The following is a 22213-nucleotide window of genomic DNA, read 5'->3' on the forward strand; positions in this document are numbered from 1 at the left end:
ACATTTACCTTACATTTTATTACCCAGAACTACTTGCCTGCCATTTCCTAACTCAATTACAATCCAAACGTAATGGAATTGTCATGGTGGTGATCGATTTGTAATTATTTCTGGGTTTAGGATGAGCACCTGCCTTAAGATTGAAGGAACCACTGTCTTAGGCAAAGCCAGTCTGAGTAGGTTGAGACAAAGGCAAAGAATTGGCCCAGTGGTAGGCAATGAATGACCTCACTATTCACAGATAACAGAAAACACATCACAGCAGACACTGCACCATGATCATCTTCACCAAACCTATATATAGCTGAATTATTTGGATTTTGTTCTGTGCTTGAGAGCTACCAGAGCAGATGAGGTGATTATTAAATGATCGATGACAACATGGTAGACTTCCCAGTGAATATTGACCCTCATTCACGTTTCCCATAAAACTCTGTCTCTCCCCAGTGCAAATTAACCCAGTTTGGGTTAGGCATTATAGAATTTAGATGCAGGTGAATATCAAAAGGTGAATAAATTTTCTTGTGTAAATAGAATTACATATTTTAGCCCAATCATGTAAATTTAACAATGGCTTTGTTTTACAAACACAAAGTCATATGAGTCATATAGAAGAAATAAGAAAATAAAAAGGATTTCATAATAAATGGGCACTTAATTATGCTTGTTATAGCACTCTCAGAAAAAGGCATACATAATTTTCTTCTCCCTCTTTGCTCTCCTTTATCAAGTGCATATTTAAATTCATTATGAAAAAAGGGGAGAAAGTTCATAGTGTTTTTGTGATCAAACACCTTTTCTAATTAATCTTGGCATCTCAATGTAATGACATTGAATATTATTAAATTAACTTTTTATGCCCTATTAGGGGCATCTTTATAAAAAGTGTGTCATTTGTGGAAGTATTTTTTTAGATCAAAAGATACAACTCACCTTCAAAAGTCTTTGAATTAAGGAATACTAGAAAATCATTTATTTTATTATATTTCATCTTTCCTTTATTTATATTTATATTTGCTAATTCAGATGACAAACATGGTATATGTAATATATAATAAAAATATAATTTTACAAGAACACTTCTACAGAAATAACCCAAATTATCTTTTACCTATTTCTCCCAAAATGAAGAACCACAATTTACCTTCATCATTCAACTTCAATCCTTCCACATTCATGGCCAGAAGATGTTCAATAATGCTAAGTATATGAAAACTTGGATGTAACTATGGGATTTCTACAGAGGTTTTCTTGGGGTCTTTGTTCTATTGTCTCCTTTGAGAAGCCTTTGGCAAAGCAAATGTTAAAATCTCTTTATTTTCTCATTAAAGGCTTGGGTGCAAAAAAAAAAAAAAAAGGTAGAATATAAATTGCTCCCTAAAATGAAGCAGGAAGGAGAAGACAGTTTGGAAGGACCTAATCAAAATCTTGTGAATTCTGTTCATAAGGGCCATAATTATACACATAAGATTTTTTTTTTTTTGAGACTCTACTTCCCATGGCAACAAGTGTTAGCTTTGGGAGAAGTGAGGGGTTCACAGAGGACTGCTTCAGGGACGACTGAAGTCACTTACACTATACTCTTTCTTATAATACTGAGCTTCTCAAAGGTACAATTTGTTGTTTCTCGCTCATTTTGTGTCTTGAGCACTCAATCACAGCACCCAGTAGAAAGTAGATCAGGGTACATTTTGATTCAACTGAATGGAATTGGCTTCTTTAATTAGGTCCAAGGAGGATCTATGGATGCCTGACAATCTACTTCCACTGGCCAGATGGTATGTTCTTTTTGGCTTATAATTCTTCAAACACTTGACGAAACAGGCATTGCCAAGTGTTCCTAGTACCTGTTCTCTAGTAATCCATAATGTCTGGGGAAGTGAATGAACCATTTTAAATTATCCAGCACTCCTTCCTCCATTCTTAATTCTCCAATGAGAAAAGTTGAAGGCAGTTAAAGATCAAAAGAAGGAAAACCCAAGGATGTCACAGGTGGAACTTTAGATTAATACAACTTGTCTGTATTCATTAATGCCCTTAATCAGGTAATGTTTCTGGAAGAGTCACCCAACCTCGCTCGGGAAATGAGGCATATTTGCCAAGAAAATTCAGTTACAGTTTGAAATCAAAGCCAATGCTATCTTTTATTGGTGCTATGACTCTGGATCAATCAGGTAAGTCTAAGGACCTCATCCTCTTCATGTTTAAAACAGGGGCAATGATAATTGATACAGAGGATTATTATGAGAAACATGTAAATGAAATAATGGATATGAAAGAATATCCTGTAGTGCGCAGACTTCTAAATACTCCTCCTCACCAATGTTCCCATCTCCTTGTATTCTCGGCCATGTAAAACCCCCTCATGTTGAGTAACTTGTTTCTAGCTAATAGAATGTGGTAAGAGTAAGAGAATGATTATTTTGTGACTAGGTTAAAAACACTATATCGAGGTGCCTGTGTGTCTCAGTGGGTTAAGCACCCGACTTCAACTCAGGTCATGATGTCACAGTTCCTGAGCTCGAGCCCTGCATCAGGCTTTCTGCTGTCAGCACAGAGTCTGCTTCAGACCCTTTGCCCCCTCTCTCTCTGCCTCTTCCCCACTCACTCTCTCTCTCTCTCTCTCTCTCTCTCTCAAAAATAAACAAACATTAAAAAGAATAAGGATATTTTATTTTATGACTCTCTTTCTCTTGCTAGCTTTGAGAAAGTCAACTGTCATGTTGGAGAGACCCACATGGAGAAAGCACTAAGGGTGATTTCCAGTCAAGAGCCAGCAGGGAACTGAGGTTCACAGTCCAACATCCTGCAAAAAGTTGAATCTTGCCAACAGCACCATGAATGAACTTAATATCCTTGGCCAATTGAGACCATAGTCCTGTTTGGTACCTTAATTGTAGCCTGGGAGAGATCTTGAAGCAGAGGACCCAGTTAAGCCACGACCAGATAAGAGACCTCAAAAACAAATGTGAGAAGATGAGTGTGTGCTGTTTGAAGACACTAAGTTTTTGATATGTTAAGCAATAATTGATAATTAATAAAAATAAAAGCTAAATACATATACACATATGTGTATCTATGCACACACATATGTGTATTATACATATATGTGCATATATACACATTCATATGTATGTACATATGTACATGACACACCATAGTTTTATGTAATGTAATATATATGTAACACAAAACACGTAACTATGCTCATATAAATATGCTGTCCCTTAACTGCATTATTTTTCTTTAACCGCAATGAGAGCAGCAGCATGAGATAACAATATGTCTTGCTACTAACTCAAAAACTTTGCAGTAAACTGTCGACAAATGATGAGTATCACAGGAAAATGTTGGCTGGTCAAGGGCCACTATGTGTCACAGAGAAGCTGTCTGGCCCTTTGCCTCGCAGGTGTATAAACTTGATTCAAAAGTGTCTTTAAATGGAGTGGATTTGAAGGCTGTTTCATGCAAAAGAAACACACAGGAGATAAATCTAAATGTAAAAGAAATGGATAAGTCGTAATGAAAACTGTCAGGTTCTGTGAACTAGAAAGCTTGGGGCAGGATCTAGAGCCTTCTCTCCCTGCAGGCTCTCTGGCACACCTGTCAGCCTGCCATTTCTATCTCTTCATGTGTCCCTGTAAGGCTGGGAAGGAATGGAACTTTAGTCAAAAGACCAACCTTCCTGGAAACTTCTGGAAAGGAAGTGCTGATACTGGTGTTTCTGCTATTCCTTTCAGAAATTTCTGTTGCTTAACGGCCCTTATGACTGGCAAAGCCTTTCCTAGGAGGATTATGACCTTGTTCACCCAACTGTGCACCCAGGGAGTATTTTGTCTCCGAGATGACTTTTGTCCCTCTGTGCTTATTAACCGTGTGTTAATTGCACACTTAGCTTTCCCTATCTGCGCTTCCATTATGTGTGTGTGTGTAAATGGTGCGAGGCGTGCTCTCCTGCATGGCCCATGTCATAGAATCTCTAACATCGTGATGTCACAAAAGCATGCTTTCCCAATATTTATTGCTTCATGGATTTATGTAAGAGCAACCAGGAAGTGCGTACCGCGGCGAGCCAAGCTCCGGCTTCCGGTATCTCTCACAGCTTAATCTCCCTTTTCCTCACCTCCAACAAATTAGGTATTTATCTAAGCTTCAGGTACTCCCTTCCATAGCTGACATAGTAATTCCTACTTTATACTTTTAATTTGGGGGCTCAAGAAGTAAAAACAAACAAAACCAAAATTGAAGCAAAACAAAAACAAAGAAGAAAACAGTCATTAAAACTTCCAAACTTGTGGCTAAGACCCGTATAGAGGCATTGATTTGGGTCATTAAAACTGTAAGATAGGAATAATTGTTATTCTAATTTTATTGACACGATAAGGTTCAGCTAAGTTAAACAATTTATCCTAGGTTATTGAATTTATAAGTAATGGAGCTTAGAGTGGAGCCTGTGTTGTCTTCTCTTAGAAAGTCTATTTATTCAACTGCTCAAGCAGTTGCTGGTATTTCGGAGCCAGCCATTGCCCCTCTGCAGTCTATTCCTTCCATAACAGAAAATCTATGTTAAAATAAAATAATTAATATGTTAATTATTGAAATCATTTGATAACATATTAAATAAATAACATTCTGGTAATTAAATTATAAATAAATTACATATAGAAATTAATAAATTAAGTTAAATCTGTTTGTGTAGAGAACCCAGAATAGTTCCCAGCACATAGTAGTAGGCAATATATGTTATGTAACAAATACTTAACTCTTAACTAAGATCGTTAAGATCCATTTTTTTTAATGATTATTTATTCTTGAGAGAGACACACACACAAAGTGTGAGCAGGGGAGGGGCAGAGAGAGAGGGAGACACAGAATCCGAAGCAGGCTCCAGGCTCTGAGCTGTCAGCACAGAGCCCAACACAAGGCTCGAACCCACGAACTATGATATCATGACCTGAGCCAAAGTCAGATGCTTAACCGACTGAGCCACCCAGGCGCCCAAGATCCATTGTTGGACATACATCATTTAATTTCAACCTTTATCCTTAGTCACATATATGATACTAAGCTTTGTTCCTCTGACTTCTTTTGTTCTGGAAAATTTCAAGGGATTAGCCTAAAGGGATGTAGATGAAAACATTTCATTCCCTCCTGCTTTATTCTCCAACTTCTTTCCTTCCTTCCCTCCTTCCCTCCTTCCTATTCATTCAAAGAATACTTACCGTATGCCTGCCATGTGACAGATTCTAGTTACTGCAGATGCAGACCATGGTGAAGGTTTGATTGAGGTAAAGAGTCTATAACAAATCAGCACGAAGCCATGAAGGTTTATGTCCGATCCATGTGATGTGTCCACCTCAAGTCAACAAGATGGTCTCTGCTCTATGCTGTCTTCACTCAGGGCCCTGGATGGTGGATACCCACCTATGTGCTACCATGACAGCTGAGACAAGAAAAAAAGGAATGTGGTAGCTATGCATTATTAATAGTGACATATATCACTTCCATGAATTTCTTCTGGGCCATGGAGTCCCATGGCCACACCTAACTTGAAGGAAAAGTATAATTTTCTCTTTTCCCAGACAGCAAACCTGGTAAACAGCATAGAAACCTTGAAGGACAACTCCAGCTATTTGTCTCTCACCTCACTTCCAGAAAGTTCAAGGAGGTGTACATATAGACAGTAATCGTTCACTGTCTTATTCCTAATTAATCACTTTATTCTCTTTCCATTTCTTTGCATTCAGCCATCCAATCATGTATTGAATGTAATAGTACATGTTAGGCACTATATACAACAAATAATAATTTTTTTTTAAAAAAGAAAGACATGCTGTGCTTATGTCACATATGTTGTAAAAGATAAAAAGTAAGTAAATATTTAATATGTCAAAGGATGATTATGGTTTTATACTAAGGAGAAGTAAAAGCAGGGAAGTTGGGGGGATTATGTAAAGACAGAAGATGTGTGAGGAAAATGTAATTAGGACCAGTCTTGCTGAAATTGATGTTTCATTATGGAATTCATAAGTAAAGCTTCTACATCTAAACAAGTGTAAAAGCAACTTCCAACACTTGCTTATAAGAACTGTTTGGTGACCTGTGAAAATCATTGATTTGGAATTACATACCTGCACCTCAACAATAACAATAAAAATCATTGGATCCAAAAAAAAAAAAAAAAAGGACACCAAATTAAACGAAATGTTAACAAACATAAACAAAAACAATTTTCAAAAATGAAAAAGGAAATCTGAACTCAAGAATGGGGTGGTGTAAGCTATAAAGTAGATGCATTGTAGATTTTCTTAAAAAATTCAGAGCCATATTTTCTATCTTTTGGATAAATGACAATAATTTTCCAATTCTAAAATAATAAACATGCATGTGTACCCCAAATATATTTAAAAAGAGAATGAATAAGGAAACATATTTTTAAAATATTTTTGTTGCTATTGTAAATTTATGTTTTCATCATGCACAATTGTAATCACTTAGCATACAAAACCTTTTTCTTTTTTTTTAAATTTTTTTTTCAACGTTTATTTATTTTTGGGACAGAGAGAGACAGAGCATAAACGGGGGAGGGGCAGAGAGAGAGGGAGACACAGAATCGGAAACAGGCTCCAGGCTCTGAGCCATCAGCCCAGAGCCTGATGCGGGGCTCAAACTCACGGAGCGCGAGATCGTGACCTGGCTGAAGTCGGATGCTTAACCGACTGCGCCACCCAGGCGCCCCCAAAACCTTTTTCTTTCATTTAATATTAGCAGTTTTTAATGGCATGCTGTTATCTTTATGTAAATCTTATCTAGTGTTTTTTTTTAATTTTTAATGTTATTTATTTTTGAGTGATAGAGAGAGAGAGAGAGAGAGAGAGAGAGAGAGAGAGAATGAGTGGGGGAGGGGCAGATAGAGAGGAAGACACAGAATCCGAAGCAGGATCCAGGCTCTGAGCTGTTAGCACAGAGCCGACCCGGGGCTTGAACTCATGAACTGGGAGATCATAACTTGAGTGGACGGTGGAGGCTTAACTGACTGAGCCACCCAGGCACCCCTCCAGTGGTTTATAACATACTTTGGAGTGGGCATGCCATTTTTTTGCTTAGTTGCATTTTTGTAAGGTATTTAAGTTATTTCCCAGTATTTCAATGTGCCCCTTATAAAAATCATTTTGTCTATTAAATATTTGGCACAGTGAAACAGGACTTGAGAAAATAAACACATAGATTAATAGGATCATCCTTTCAAAGTAAACATGGGGAGCGCCTGAGTGGCTCATTCTGTTAAGTGTCGGACGCTTTGTTTCAGCTCAGGTCATGATCCCATCATTCCTGAGATTGAACCCTGTGTCAGGTTCTGCACTGATACTGAGAAGCCGGCTTGGGATTCTCTCTTTCCCTCTCTCTGCCCTTTCCCTGCTTATATACTCTTTCTCTCTGAAAACAAATACATATTTAATAAAAATAAAGGTAAATCATGGGATTTCTAAGAGATGCAGAAATTGGTAGCCCTACTTTGGCACCCAGTTGTGAAGAACGAGCCTGTTCACCTCCAACCCCCTCAGGAATAACCATAGAGTCTTTATAAGGTGCAATATATCATAGATATTTCAGCTTCATTCTCCATCAGCCAAAACTTGGAGAGACAACATCAAGTCACACTTCAGCATGGAACATCCATAAACAGACCTGTGACACTTGTACCATTCAAGTGCAGTGATAAGCCATGTTAATTCATAAAACAGACATTGATGCGTATTTGGCATTTTATTTTGGAAGATGAAATTCTTTGATACGTGAGTATGGAAGTGTTAGGCTATTACATGGTTTCAGCCAGGGTTCTGTAATTTGTCTATCCACTTTTTTTTTTTAACTCCAATATAGTTAGTATACAGTGTTATATGAATTTCAGGGGTATAATATAGTCACTGAACAATTCTATATATTACTCAATATTCATCAATCATGGTAAGTGTATTCTTAATCCCCATCATCTGTTTCCCCCAGACCCCCGCCCACCTCCCCTCTAGTAACCATCTGTTTGCTGTCTATAGTTAAGAGTCTGTTGACTTGGTTTGTCTCTCTCTCTCTTTGTCCCTTTGTCCCTTTGTTTTGTTTCTTAAATTCCACATGTGAGTGAAATCATATGGCATTTATCTTTCTCTGACTGACTTATTTCACTCAGCATGATATTCTCCAGCTCCAACAATTTGTTGCAAATGGCAAAATCACATTCTTCTTTATGGATGAATAATATCAATCTATATCTACATCATCTATATTTGTATCTATCTATAGACATATCTATATATACCACATCATCTTTATTCATTATTCTGTCTATCCATCCTTTAAAGTCAGCTCTTGAGACTTTTCTGTAGAACTGAAAAGAAAGACCACCCTACAAGAAGAGACTTTCCAGTCCTTTGATTTCAGTGGTGTGATTTTTTCCTACATACTCTTCATTCACTTACCATTTAAATAAATAAATTCCCCTGACTTTATAAAATTAACCCATTATTCTATAGTTAATGATGATTCTTTTTGTCTGTTCTTTTTGTTAACGGATAAGGAAGAATATCCAAGATAAAATTACACCCAGAACATTCACTGTACCTATCTCTTTGACACAGAACAGTGCTAAGCACCATGGAGAAGAGAACAAAAGAAGCAGACATGTGCCCTAGAGAAGTTAATTTCTATCAGGTGTGTGAATATGCCACAGATAATATTCTGTATGGAAATGTACTTATTTTTGTTTTGTGACATTTGGGCAATGAGTCCTCATGTTACAATTACTTTTGAGCTCACCCCTTAATTCCTCCAAGCTTTCTCCAGGGACAGGAAACATCTCCAGCCTAATGAAGCTTCTTTGAGAGGAAGAAGGCAGACCATCAACTGACCGTTTACAGTGTTCTCTCTATACCACATAGTAGGATTGGAAAACACATTATTTACCAGTTTTCCTCTCAACTATCTGCTGGGATTGCAAAGCGTTTTTACAGTGCAGATGAAAATATTGAAACTCCAAGATACTTAAATAAATCTTGTTCAAGGCAGGTAAGAGTAATTATATAAATATGGTCTTGTGTATTAGTTGGAAAGTATCAAGACAAACACTGGTATCTGATTGTGCAACATGGTCAGAACAAAGTACTTATGTGCTTTCCTACTAAATACCAACAATTGTTCATTACTTCTAATATGACTGTGATGATAGGTATAAATCATAGAAATAACCACTTACACAAGTCAACCAACGGAAGGCAGGAAAAAGAACTCCATCACAAGATAAAACCTATGAATATTCCTAAATTAACTAATAATTCTTGATAAGATCTATAATACTCTTAAGCCTACAAGATATTACTGAGACAGGGACATCTGAATGGCTCAGTCGGTTAAGCATCCGACTTCGGCTCAGGTCATGATCTCAGTTTGTGAGTTCGAACCCCACTTTCGGGCTTTGTGCTGACAGCTCAGAGCTGGGAGCCTGCTTTGGATTCTGTGTCTCCCTCTCTCTCTGGCACTCCCCTGCTTGAGCTCTGTCTCTCTAAAAAAATAAATTAACATAAAAATTGTAAAAACAATATATTACTTACTAAGACAACAAAGAAAAGAGTTACTCTTATTGCATTTATTAATGTTTTTAATAAATTAATATATTAATAAAGCAATTACATAGATGTCATAAAAAGAAATAATCAGGACTCGGTTCTGCCATTAGTCTGTCAAGTCATTGTAAGCCAGCTAGTGTATGACTTTCAGCCTCAAATTCCTTATTTATAAAATTCTGGTATTGGTACAGGTTGGAATTCCTCTAATCAGCAAAACACTGTTTCTATTCCTGCAGCAGACAAAGGAGAGCATATAACTTTGTATCTTCCATCAAGGGTGATCTGCAAAAAAAAAGAATAGAGTAGGAGGTGAAAGGGTAGAAGTAGAACCATTGGCTTATACTATGTGCAAGGCAGTGTGCAGGGTGCTTTACATAGAACACCAAAATAGATCTCACCAGAACTCTCTTAAACCAGGACTGCTATCTGCACTTAATAGAGAAAAATATGCTATAAAATATGGTTGGGTCAGAATTTTAACTATGCTACAAAGCAGAAGGAAACAACTAGATAATAGAGGCAGACAGGGAATTTTGAGATGACAGAAGAATGAATAATTCCTTTTCAGAAGACTTTTTTTTTTTTTTTTATGTCATTGAATCTAGGAAAGTTTAGGTTGCAAACAGTAGAACTTTTCCAAGTCCCTTACTTGAGGTTGGAAGTGAAAGAGCCAAGAATGTATCACGGTAATAAAGATTAAGAAATTGATTCTTGTTCTAAATATCTTTGCTCATTTGGCTGCAAACTTGCAATGCTTCCTTGGAACTAAAAATATAAATCTAGGCAGTCATGGCTCATCCTTTATAGTAAAACTTCTTTGAATTCATCTTGCTGAGAGTCAATTAAGAATTGAATGTTAGTCCTCAAGTTTTCCTACATGTCTGTTTGGGCCCTCTCTTTTTTCTAAGCTAATGAGGTCTCCACTTTCACTTTGACCTTATCATGCTCATATTTGCACTTCACGTTTTGCCAGGTGAGAAATATCAGTTTGCTGGTACCCATCATCTTCCTGCTTTGGAAAGAATCTCCTGCCCATCTTTTCTTGGGTTCATGTGTATTAAACTATATACCGTTGTCTCACATATGGGGATTGAACTGCTATTCTTAAAAGGGAAATTAAGTGACATGATCAGAAAAACACTAAAGACATTGCTTGAAGCTGAGAAATCCATCACTGCCCAATAATTTTCAACAAATACATGATTATATAATATAGACAATTCTATAGTCCAATGGTAAACTTAGGACTCCCTTTAATGTAAAATGAAATATAACCACTAGTTAGACGCTTAAAACTATTTGAAGAAAAAATTAGCCCCTTTTGGTTACCTGAGCTACAGGGTGCTCTGAGAGGCATCTTGATAAATGAAGTTCCATAACTATTTATTGGTAGAGGTTTCCAGAATATCTTTAAAGTGTTTTGTGGGAACAAAAATGAAATGCGCCTTCAACAAAGTTTAGAAGTAAGAGCACCACTCAAGATAAAACCACAAAGTTGTTGTCTGGTTCTGGAATATTGAATTTGAAGCTATCTGGGAATACACAATGGAGAGATAAGGAATGTCTATAGCAGGAAGAGCCTTAAAGGCCAGGCAAAGGGGCTTCACCTTTCTGTGAAAGCACTAGAGAGTCAGGAAGTTATTTTTTAAGGAGGTGAGACACTGGAGTCAAGGATTTCATTCATTCACTAACTCTTTCTATTTCTATCATCTAGCTATTCCTCCCAATTGGGGACCTCTTTTCCATTATGTATAGTATTCAAGGAAGCTACTGCCCACATCGTGCAATAGAAGCAATGCAGGCAGAGAGACCCTTTTTGGCTTGACCAAATGAACCCTCCAAACTGGGGTTTTAAGTATCAATAACAACATTGGGGTGTTAGGGATTCACAGCCACTAGGTCACTAATATTGATGGCCGCTGGTTAGTACAATAGCAATGATGATTTACTGGCTAGAATACTAACATACCAGCTACTAGAAATGCAGCCAGCAAAAGCCCCAAAAACATCCTGAATGAATCCCCAAAGGACATGTAGACGGTTACTTGTCAGACAGCTGTGCCAACCCAAGACCTCAGCAGTGGTGACCTGGGCACAGAGACAGAGTTCACTGACACAACTCTGGATCTGTTCCTTTGGCTGCTAATGGAACAGAGGAGATGACTATGTGTAGAAAATATGCAGAAAGTTCTTCATTTTAACTTTGGTATTCTGATTCAGAAGTGGCTAGAGGTGCAAGTGGCCGATCTAACATGTCTGGAGTATAGTGCCTCTGGCTTCTTTAGGAGTCCATCTGGCATGGTGGAATTTTGTCTAAGTATCCACAGTCTATAAGGACCCAGGAACAGAAGGTGGCTTCTGAGACATAGTCTTTGCAAAGCCTGATGGGGGTTCTACCAGATGTTATAGTAGAAATTCCTTGGGGCGCCTGGGTGGCGCAGTCGGTTAAGCGTCCGACTTCAGCCAGGTCACGATCTCGCGGTCCGTGAGTTCGAGCCCCGCGTCAGGCTCTGGGCTGATGGCTCGGAGCCTGGAGCCTGTTTCCGATTCTGTGTCTCCCTCTCTCTCTGCCCCTCCCCCGTTCATGCTCTGTCTCTCTCTGTCCCAAAAATAAATAAATGTTGAAAAAAAAAATTAAAAAAAAAAAAAAGAAATTCCTAGAGTGGACAAAAGTTGGCTGAGCTGCAGTCTAATTCTGGAGTCTCTATTGCAACCCCTCATCAACAAGCATTTGATTTACTGCCTTTAGGATGTAATCCTGGGATTCTCAGATAACAGTACCTCTGTTGAGGGATCTACCATGATCACATCAGTCTCAGGTACTCCGGGGTAAGAGGATGGATGTCTCCCCTTAGCCATAGATGGGAAATGGTTGGGAAAGGAGAACTACTTTGCTGAGAGACCAGTTGGGAAGCCTGTGCCCTCTGGAATTGGGTTTATCTCAGAAGTCCTGCTTGGGGTCTCCGTGGAAATCTTCTTCCCAGTTCTACTCCATTTGTAGCAGGAGATAGGGCAATGTATGTGCCAATAGCATGCATACCTATTTCTATACCTGTAAAAAGAGTATATATGACATTGTCTGCTTCTTGTCTTGCAGAATAGCTTTGGCTTACACCCATTATCCTATCCATATTTTTTCAATATCTCGCATTTATTCTGTTATGTATCTAATACTTATACTCAATTATTTGGTGTTCAAGCTAGCCAGATTCATGCAACTAGGAACTCTGCATGATTGAATAGTTTTGAGCAGAGGAATGACCAAGTTTGCATTTAAGGTTTTACACTTAGGGTTGAACTTGAATAGACTGAGACTGAATCAGGTTTATGACAGGAGCACATAGGCAGTGGCAGTTAGAAAGGAGGAAACAAATAATTTTTGTGTGATTATGTAACAATGCTTCCCCAAAAGTTTTATTGGATTTTGAACTGGGAAACATTCTTAATGGTCTCCCATCAACTTTATCCAGTCAGAATCAAAGCATATGGTGCAATATGTTGCACATTTAGGCAATTGCTTAAAAAATTTTTGACAAACTTATATTGGGTCACTAGTTTAGTGAGAACCCACACATTATTGCTATACAGTTTGTGAAGCCATGGCCTAAAATGTATGATATAATAATAAGAATGTCTCTATAATTTTAGGGACTTAGGTTTAAGTTTCCTTTTAAGAGAGGTGTGTGTGTGTGTGTGTGTGTGTGTGTTTACTAATAACATTTATGCATATAGAAGAATATGAAGAGAAAATATCTTTCAAGGACCTAAGAGTAGTGATGTGTAAATGATTCTGTTCTTAAGAAGCAAGATAAAACCATAAAGTCTGGAAATTTCCTTACCAAGAATATCCTTACATTTTTTTTATACACTAAAGAAATGCATTTTTCAAGCTTTTAGTATATATGTTGATCATATGGGATGTTGCTAGAAACCAGAGTCTTAATTGGGCTTTTTTTTTGTGTATGACACATAGGGAATGATAAGCAAATGTGAGACCCTCATCTATGGACATTTCCAAGTTTATGTACTACATCCCATAACTGGCTATAACTCATCCTCAAGGAAACCACATCTAAGTATACATTCCTGAGAGTGACATCATTATGAAGAAAACTTACTAATTTAGTTAGTTCATTTTTTATAAAAATTATACATTCATCTGTTATTTAAATGAAGCATATTTTTTTAATAATAAAAAAGTGACAGTACCATTTCCAAACCTCTATGTCCTCAAACTCTGTGTCTAAAGTCAACTTCATTCAAATACCTAATATTGGTTTATTCTTTTCTACTTCCTCCGCTATAATTCCAATAGTAATTTGGCAGGATTATATGACAAAATCCTACATCTTGATCATAATTCTCTTACTTTTTGATTGAGTCATCAAACATGTCAGCATGTTAACTGTTGTTAGCAATGAAAGTTTGTAATTCATCTGTAAGCTATTTACACTAACAGGTTCTGAGTCCAGCTTTGAAAACTGACAACCTGCCAAGTGGGGACTGCTGCTTAGATCCCCCTATTTTGGGATAGCCCACATTATTAGAATAAGTCCCCTAGATCATATAACCAGACGTTCCCAATGAACCCATACACTCTCTATGCCCCATACACTATGATCTGTCTTACTTCCCAGCCTCTACTTGTGATTTTTCTCCCCACTTTGGCATACTAACCTTTATTTCACTAAGCAAGCTGTCCATTCTAGGCCCAAATGAAACTATCTCTTCAATGTAACATCATTTGAGTAAAAAGATATACTATAAACTTTCCTTTTTACTACATTAATTTAGCAATAATATTAATGAAGTCAATATTTATCACCACAGTTACTCCTGGTGTCTCCCTTACCCTTTCCTCTTCCCAACAATCTGTGAAAGCAGATTAGTGATCTGATGCATAGATCCAACGTATAGGGAACCGAGGCATGAAGAGATTTTAAAACCTCCTCTGGGCCCCATAGTTCTGTGATTCTAGGGCTGCGATTTGACTGCAGCTTAACCTAAAGTCAAAATGAACAGTGGATACATTTAATCATCCTTTGCTGATGCTAATTTCCCTCAACTTCTGTGTTGCCTTTTCCACCACACTAAACTTGCTGACGAATTCATACTCTGACTTCTGATAAATTGTTTATGTTTCTCAACTTCTCGTGTGTGTCTTCCAACCACTGCCTTGAGGGCAGTATATCCTTCCAAATGATTAATCCATAGAAGGGAGCTCAAGAAATAGCTGTTGAATAAATATCTGTGGACATTATGGAGATCATTCCCTGTTGGCTGATATGCAAGATCAAGGCTCTATTGATTCTAGACTAAAGTGACTGAGAAAAATGCAAAATTGTAATAGGCATCACAATAGGCCAAACAAGTCTAATAAAGCTGTTTGTTTGTTTTGTTTTGTTTTGTTCGGGCTTGGTTTGGTTTGGTGGTTGTGTAGTTCCTGAATTTACTCGGCAATAGAGTCAAGATAGCTAATAATGTCAGTGATGGTAGGAATCTAATGCCTAGAATCCTGTAGAGCCTGTACTGAGGATTTTATTCTAAGCTTTCCCTTTCTTTGTGATTCCCAGTTTCTGAAGAGTGCTTTATTTAGCATAACTTGGTAGGATTTGAGATATTATATTTTTATAAAGGGGGAAAATGAGGTGTTTCAAAGTATCTATAAATATTATTCATTTGGTCTTTAAGAAGATTTTGCATCAGTTGGGTTCTAAAAATAGAAGAAAGAAATCTCTTTTACAACATAAACACACAGGAGCCAAAGTCCCTTTCAGCAGAGAAAGCTCTGTGGTTACTGGAGTGTATACAATTATAAACTCAATTGTTAAATCAAAACACATCCCAATCACCCTAGCATGTCGCTTTTAATGGGCAATACATTCCCAAGAAGGCAAGTTCTCTGCTAACAATATTGAACCAAATCATCAAAATTCAAAGACGGGTCTATAAAATGTGAAATTCCATCAACAAAGTGCGCAGTGGGCCACAGTGTGTAGATTAATGGGCAGCCTGTCAAGTATTTTAATGTATGCCTCAATCGTTGAAACACATGTGATGATTAGTAAAGTATTTGGCCCAAGCAATAAAAGATATAAAATAAATTAAAATCATGACACCTTCTGAATTAATAAAGCCTTTGGTTAGGCTGTATTGATAAATCACAAGTGCAGATTAAAAAGTCCCCATAACTAGATACATCCCCACCCACCCACCCCCACCCCCCTGGGGCACGCTGAGATCTCACACTGACCTCTTCCAATGGCATCTTCCTAAGTGAGGATCTCTGTTAAAAGGTGAATACTATGTCTCTGAAGAATCTTAGAATATGACTACTCATTGGTTTAAGCCTTGAATATAAGCCATCATCTATACCTAACATCACTCACTCCCATTTCTTTTGGCTTCCAAAAATTAGATTTCTTTTTCCTAAGCTCTTAATGTCAACTTTGCCCAACAGGGGCAGTCATAATTTGGAGGGGTGAGAGAAAATCTTCATCATTAAATACTGCCTTTTGTAGGTAGGCTATTCCAGAAGGTAAGGCACATTACTGTTATTGAAGGATTAAATTGTATTCATGGTTTGCTTTCCTTGGTTTGCTATTCATTTCAAAAGTCCATTCGATCCAGCACCAGAAGTTGAAACACATGTGAAATATTTTTGCACCAAAAATATAAAGCCAAAGTATTTTTGCACACACACACAAAAAAAATTCACGGTCATTGCTCTTTAGGACCTCACAGTTCAAAACCTGAAAGTTACTTACAATAAAAATACAACGTGGAAAATTCTATGAAAAGAGTAACAGCGGGATGTGATGTGAGTAATTTATGTGGGACCTAACTGAATCGGGGTGTTGCAAGAACATCAGGGAACTTTCCTCAGGGAGTCAGTACAAGAGGGTCATCTTGGACAATGATAATGAAGATATTTCTGGATGAGGATATGAAATGAAGAAAGTATTCTTCCATGCAGTGGAAGATATTTAGCTTGGACAGGAGGAGACACTCAGGGTGACAAATGGGAAAGAGTTGCCACACATCTCTTTTCAATTATTTGACATTGGATTAACCTTTTCCCAATAATCAAAAGACAAGAAATATATCAGGAGATAAATTTAGCTCTTTCTTTCTTGAACAGCTTTCAAAAAAATAAAACGAACTATTTCTGAAGGCAACAAGCTCCCCATTGATAAAGTGGCTCAGATGTTGAGCGACAGTGTGGCAGCATTGTGGAAGGTGTCAGCCTTGGTGGTCTATATCCCTGTGAAATGAGTCAGATGTTTCAAAGGGGAGAGCTAGCCTCTGAAAGTCATTTTCAGGGCAGTGTACTCATGATAACTCAAAGTTGCCTTTTAGCATAGAATTTGGCAAGAAATATGTAAACATCTTGTCATATACTTACACTTCTTGCCGGATATGTAAATACCTTGTCTTCGGCCCAGATAATGAAATGTATGTTTACACTTCTGTCCCTGTTTCTCCTGTACTTTAGTAAAATTTCTCTAGGTTATGTAAATTGGTAAATTGTTTTAGTTGGTTAATGGTTTGGGCAAAACAAACTTTGGGATGAAAAATAAGAGAGTTAACAGCTATCATACCCATGGAAAGTAAAAATGTACGTGTGCGCATTTTTAATGATTGAAACAGAGATAAATGACCACTGCAGAAAATACTGGAAAATAGGAAAAGTAAAATGCACACAAAAATATGTTTTTAAAAGTCTCAGCTATTGGTTACCTTTTTCCCAGGATATGCATTTTAATTTGAAATCACTACTTTGTATATTGTTTATATATCATTTTTTAGTGTTTATTCATTTATTTTGAGGGAGAGAGAGAAAAAGAGAGAGAGAGAGAGAGAGAGAGAGAAGTGAGAGAGAGAGAGAACGCATGCAGGGGAGGTGCAGAGAGGGAGGGAGAGAGGACAAATCCTAAACAGGTTCCATGCTGTCAGCAAAGAGCTTGACATGGGACTCCATCCCACAAACCGTGAGATCATGACCTGAGCTGAAATCAAGAGCCAGATTCTTAACCAACTGAGCCACCCAGGTGCCCCTATGTAGCTTTTTAATTTTCTATTATATAATGAGCAACTTATATATGATTAAGCACTATTGAAACTTTTTAAAGCTGTACAATAGTATATCCTACATTTGTACCATAATTCATTTAATTGATCCCCATTGTTAACTTGACCTATTATCTACAATATGACAAAACTTGTACTTCAAACTATTTTTAAGCTCAACCAATTAAACATATTTTTGTATTTCATTTTTCTTAAAAATGTAGAAGCAATAAAGGACTATGTTCTTATTTTTAAAATATTGAGATAACTAGAAAGAGATTCTATGATCCTTCCTAGAAGTAAGAATTATTAGAAATTGAGGGACCACATGTCCCAATTTGTACCTGCTGATCTGGTGTAGTTGTTAATGTAGTGGAGATATTTTCAATTCATAAAAATATCCCAGTTGGAATGACAAATCATATAGTCACCTTAGTTAAGAGTTTGTAGGGTAAATGTGTATTTCTTTTACATATTTGTAACTATATAACTTCTTTTATATTTATATATATAATTTTTTTTTCCAACGTTTTTATTTATTTTTGGGACAGAGAGAGACAGAGCATGAACGGGGGAGGGGCAGAGAGACAGGGAGACACAGAATCGGAAACAGGCTCCAGGCTCCGAGCCATCAGCCCAGAGCCTGACGCGGGGCTCGAACTCACGGAGCGCAAGATCGTGACCTGGCTGAAGTCGGACGCTTAACCGACTGCGCCACCCAGGCGCCCCTATAAATTTGTTGTAAGTTAGCTAACATACAGTGTATATACTGTGTGCTCCTGGTTTTGGGGGTAGATTCCCATGATTCATTACTTACATACAACACACAGTGCTCATCCCAACAAGTGCCCTCCTCACTGCCCATCACCCATTTTCCCCTCCCCTTGCCCTCCATCAACCTTCAGTTTGTTCTCTATATTTAAGAGTCTCTTATGGTTTTCCCCCCTCTCTGAAACTATTTTTCCCCTTCCCTTCCCCCATGGTCTTCTGTTAGGTTTCTCAAGTTCCACATATACAAATTTTAAAATAGAGTTATTGCATATATTTTAGCAACTTAGTTAATAATAATATTTCTCAGAGAACTTTCCATAACGAAATATGTGGCTCAGACTGACTTCTTTTAGCTTTGTGATATTCCTGAATATAAATGTACAAAATGGTATTAATTCAGATGATAATTGTTTCTAATTATGATGTCAAAGGATGATTTTTAAAAGGCAATATGATGACTTTTACACGGATATAAAATGAAAATGAGATGCTAGAACTGGTTCAAGGAATTTAACACAGAGACAAATAAATATACAAAATGAATCTATAGATACATTCAAAATTGGTCAATATTTACAGCTCGAATGGATATAATTCAGTTGTATTTAAATGTAAATACACTATTAACATTATTATTAGTTTTCTACAATTTTCTACAATTTTTCAAAGAAAATGACAGGCAGAGGTAATTTGGAGGGTGTGCTAGAGGACCTCTAATAGAATTTTATATTCTATTCATGTATTTGTCATTGTTAAGACTGCTACAAGGGACATTTTTATATGTAATATTTTCTCATGTGAACAAATATGAGATACTTACCTGGAACCACTGGGTCAAAGTGTCAAATTCCATCCTTCTTCCCTTCCCTTCTCTTCTCTTCCCTTCCCTCCCTTTCTTCTTCCTCTTTCTTTCTTTCTATATTTTTTTGTTTATTTCACTTTATTTTACTGCCAGCTGCCTTAAAAGTACTATTCCAATGTATATGCTACCATGACTATCTATAAATGTATCATTTCTCCTACAAATAAATTCTCCTTAAAATTTCTGGAGTTACATTTCTCCTTAAAAATACTGGAGCTACTCTTTTATTTTATTCTTTAATCTGATCATTGTTTTGATTCCCATTGCCTCAATTACTAATAAAATTGAGCATCTCTTCACATATTTTTCACATATTTTTTGACTTTTGATGTTTTTCTAATTTAAATTAATTATCCATATGCCTTTTCCATTTTAAGTTTTTGTTCATCATTCATATAAGAGAACTGCTTATATATTTTTGATAGTTATTACCTTGTATATAAGTTGAAAATGTTTTTGCAATTTCTTAGTTGTCTTTTAAAAATATTTCTCTACAATCTATAATCTATCTATCATCTATCATCTATCTATAATATTTATCATATTTATCATTTGAAGAATTTGTGAGAGTAGAATTCAGTGCCATTAAATACATTTACAATGTTGTGCAACCATCATGATTATCTATTCCCTACATTGCCTAAATGGGGTTTCTCTTAATTGGATGGGGGCTCCCAAATGTGGGGCGACTATTGGGTGCAAGTGTGTGGTGGGGGAGGTGAAAAAATTCACCTGATATCAAACAAAGGAGATAGAAATTTGTTGAATACATTGCCAAGGGAATGGAGGCAGGACAGCCGAAAAAGCCTGTCTGCAATGAGGTAGTGGGAGAGGGCTGCTCTTAAGGAAGGAAAGTGAGAAGGTATGGCGATGCATGAAATTTTCCCTTTTTTAGTAACTGTGCCTAGTTGTAAGTAGTCCATTGGGTAGTTAGGGCCTATGGACTTTTTTTAACTTTATTTATTTATTTTGAGAGAGAGAGAGAGAGAGCAGGAACAGAGGAGGGTCAAGGAGAGGAAGAGAGAATCCCAAGCAGAATCTGCACTATCAGCTCAGAACCATATGCAGGACCTCAAGTCACAAACTGCAAGATCATGACATGAGCTGAAAACCAAGAGGCAGAGGCTTAACCAACTGAGCCACCCAGGCATCCCGGGGCCCATGGATATTTTGAGGTGTGTTGCCTGGTTGGCCTGTTTGCATTCAGCCAGGTGGTTGCCGCGGGCCCTTTGCACATTCCATTGCTCAAGCCTGTTTGCCTGAAAGCGGCCTCCATGTACCCCCTCTTTTTTATCATCCTCAGTAGAGACTTCACCACATCAACAATAATTCCCCATCTTTCCCTTCCCCCTCTCCCAACCTCTATTCTACTATCTGGTTGTCTAGGTATCTCGTATATGTGCAATCAGACAAGATGTGTCCTTGTTTGTCTGGCTTATATCACTTAGACTGATTCCAAGGCTTATTTATGTTGCAACATATACCAAAATGTATTTTCTTTTTATGGCCAGTAATAATACTTTTTTATTGTACTGTATGCCACATTTTGTTTATGCATGCATCTGTTGATGGACATTGGATTACTTCTACCTTTTGGATATTGTGAATAATGTTATTATGAACATTGGTATAAAATATATGTTTGAATCCCTGCTTTCAATTCTTTTGGATATATATGTAGGGCTGGCATTGCTGGATGATAGGGTAATTCTCTCTATGACTTTTTGAGGAATTGACAGTTTTCCACAGCACGTGCATCATTTTACATTCCCACCTTCAACGCACATGCCCCAATTTCTCTACATACTCCTCAATGATTATTGTTTATTTGTTTTATCTTTTTATCCTCCTTTTTCTTCTCTTTTTGAATTTTTGTTCAAATTCTAGTTAACATACAGTGCAATATTAGTTTCAGGCATAGAATTTAGTGATCCATTGCTTACATATAACACCCAGTGCTCGTCCAACAAGTGTCCTCCTTAATTTCCAGTAATAGTCATGCCAATGGGTATAAAATGGCATTCCGTTATAATTTTATTTGCATTTCCCCATGACTAATGATGTTGAGTATCTTTCCCTATGCCTAGTGACCATTTGTATATCCTCTGTAGAGAAAGGTCTCTCCTTCCTTTGTACATTTTTAGACTGAGTTTTCTTTCTTATTAAGTTTGAAGAGTTTTCATAAATTCTAGATACCAGACTCATCATTTCCTCACTCCCATTTTCTGGGTACTTCCTTTGATGCACAAAAGTTTCTATTTTTGATGAAGTTCAATTTATTTACTTTTCTTTGTTGTTGTTGCCTAAGATTTTGCTGTCACATCTATGAAATTGTTCCAAATGCAATATCTTGAATGTTTTCTTCACTGTTTTCTTCTAAGAATTTTATAATTTTAGTTCTTCCATATTTCCCATTTCTGCAAAAAAAGGCTGTTAGAATTTTAATTGTAGACCACTCTAAGGATCTTTATTGACATCATTATTATTTGTTACTTTTACCAGCCCCCCAAAACTATATATATATACACACATACATACACATCTAGATAGATAGATAGATAGATAGATAGATAGATAGATAATAGATAAATATATGTAATTTGGGAACGTACATATTACTTTTTACTTATTGTTGTCTGGATTTTGTATTATGCTCATGATGTCCTACATTAACCCCTTCCTTATAGTAATAAGTCCATATTATATAATTTCTTATACTTAAAAATTTAATGTTCTTTATAATGTTTAAATTTTTTAAATACAGTTAATATAGGCATACTTAATTTTATTGTGTTTTAGTTTATTATGTTTTGCAGATACTGTGTTTTTGATACATTGAAGGTTTTTGATACATTGAAGGTTTTGATACATTGAAGACTAGCTTGATCAAGCT

The 22213-nt window shown here is 36.8% G+C and overlaps 1 pseudogene; it reads left to right on the forward strand.

Annotated features, from left to right (window-relative positions):
- Positions 1 to 2155: 2155 nt before the first annotated feature.
- LOC121030236 (sorting nexin-19-like) lies at positions 2156 to 16892 on the forward strand (annotated as a pseudogene).
- The last annotated feature ends 5321 nt before the right edge of the window (positions 16893 to 22213 follow it).

Source organism: Herpailurus yagouaroundi, unplaced genomic scaffold, assembly GCF_014898765.1.
Source record: "Herpailurus yagouaroundi ecotype Mexico unplaced genomic scaffold, PumYag 140, whole genome shotgun sequence".
NCBI lineage: Eukaryota > Metazoa > Chordata > Mammalia > Carnivora > Felidae > Herpailurus > Herpailurus yagouaroundi.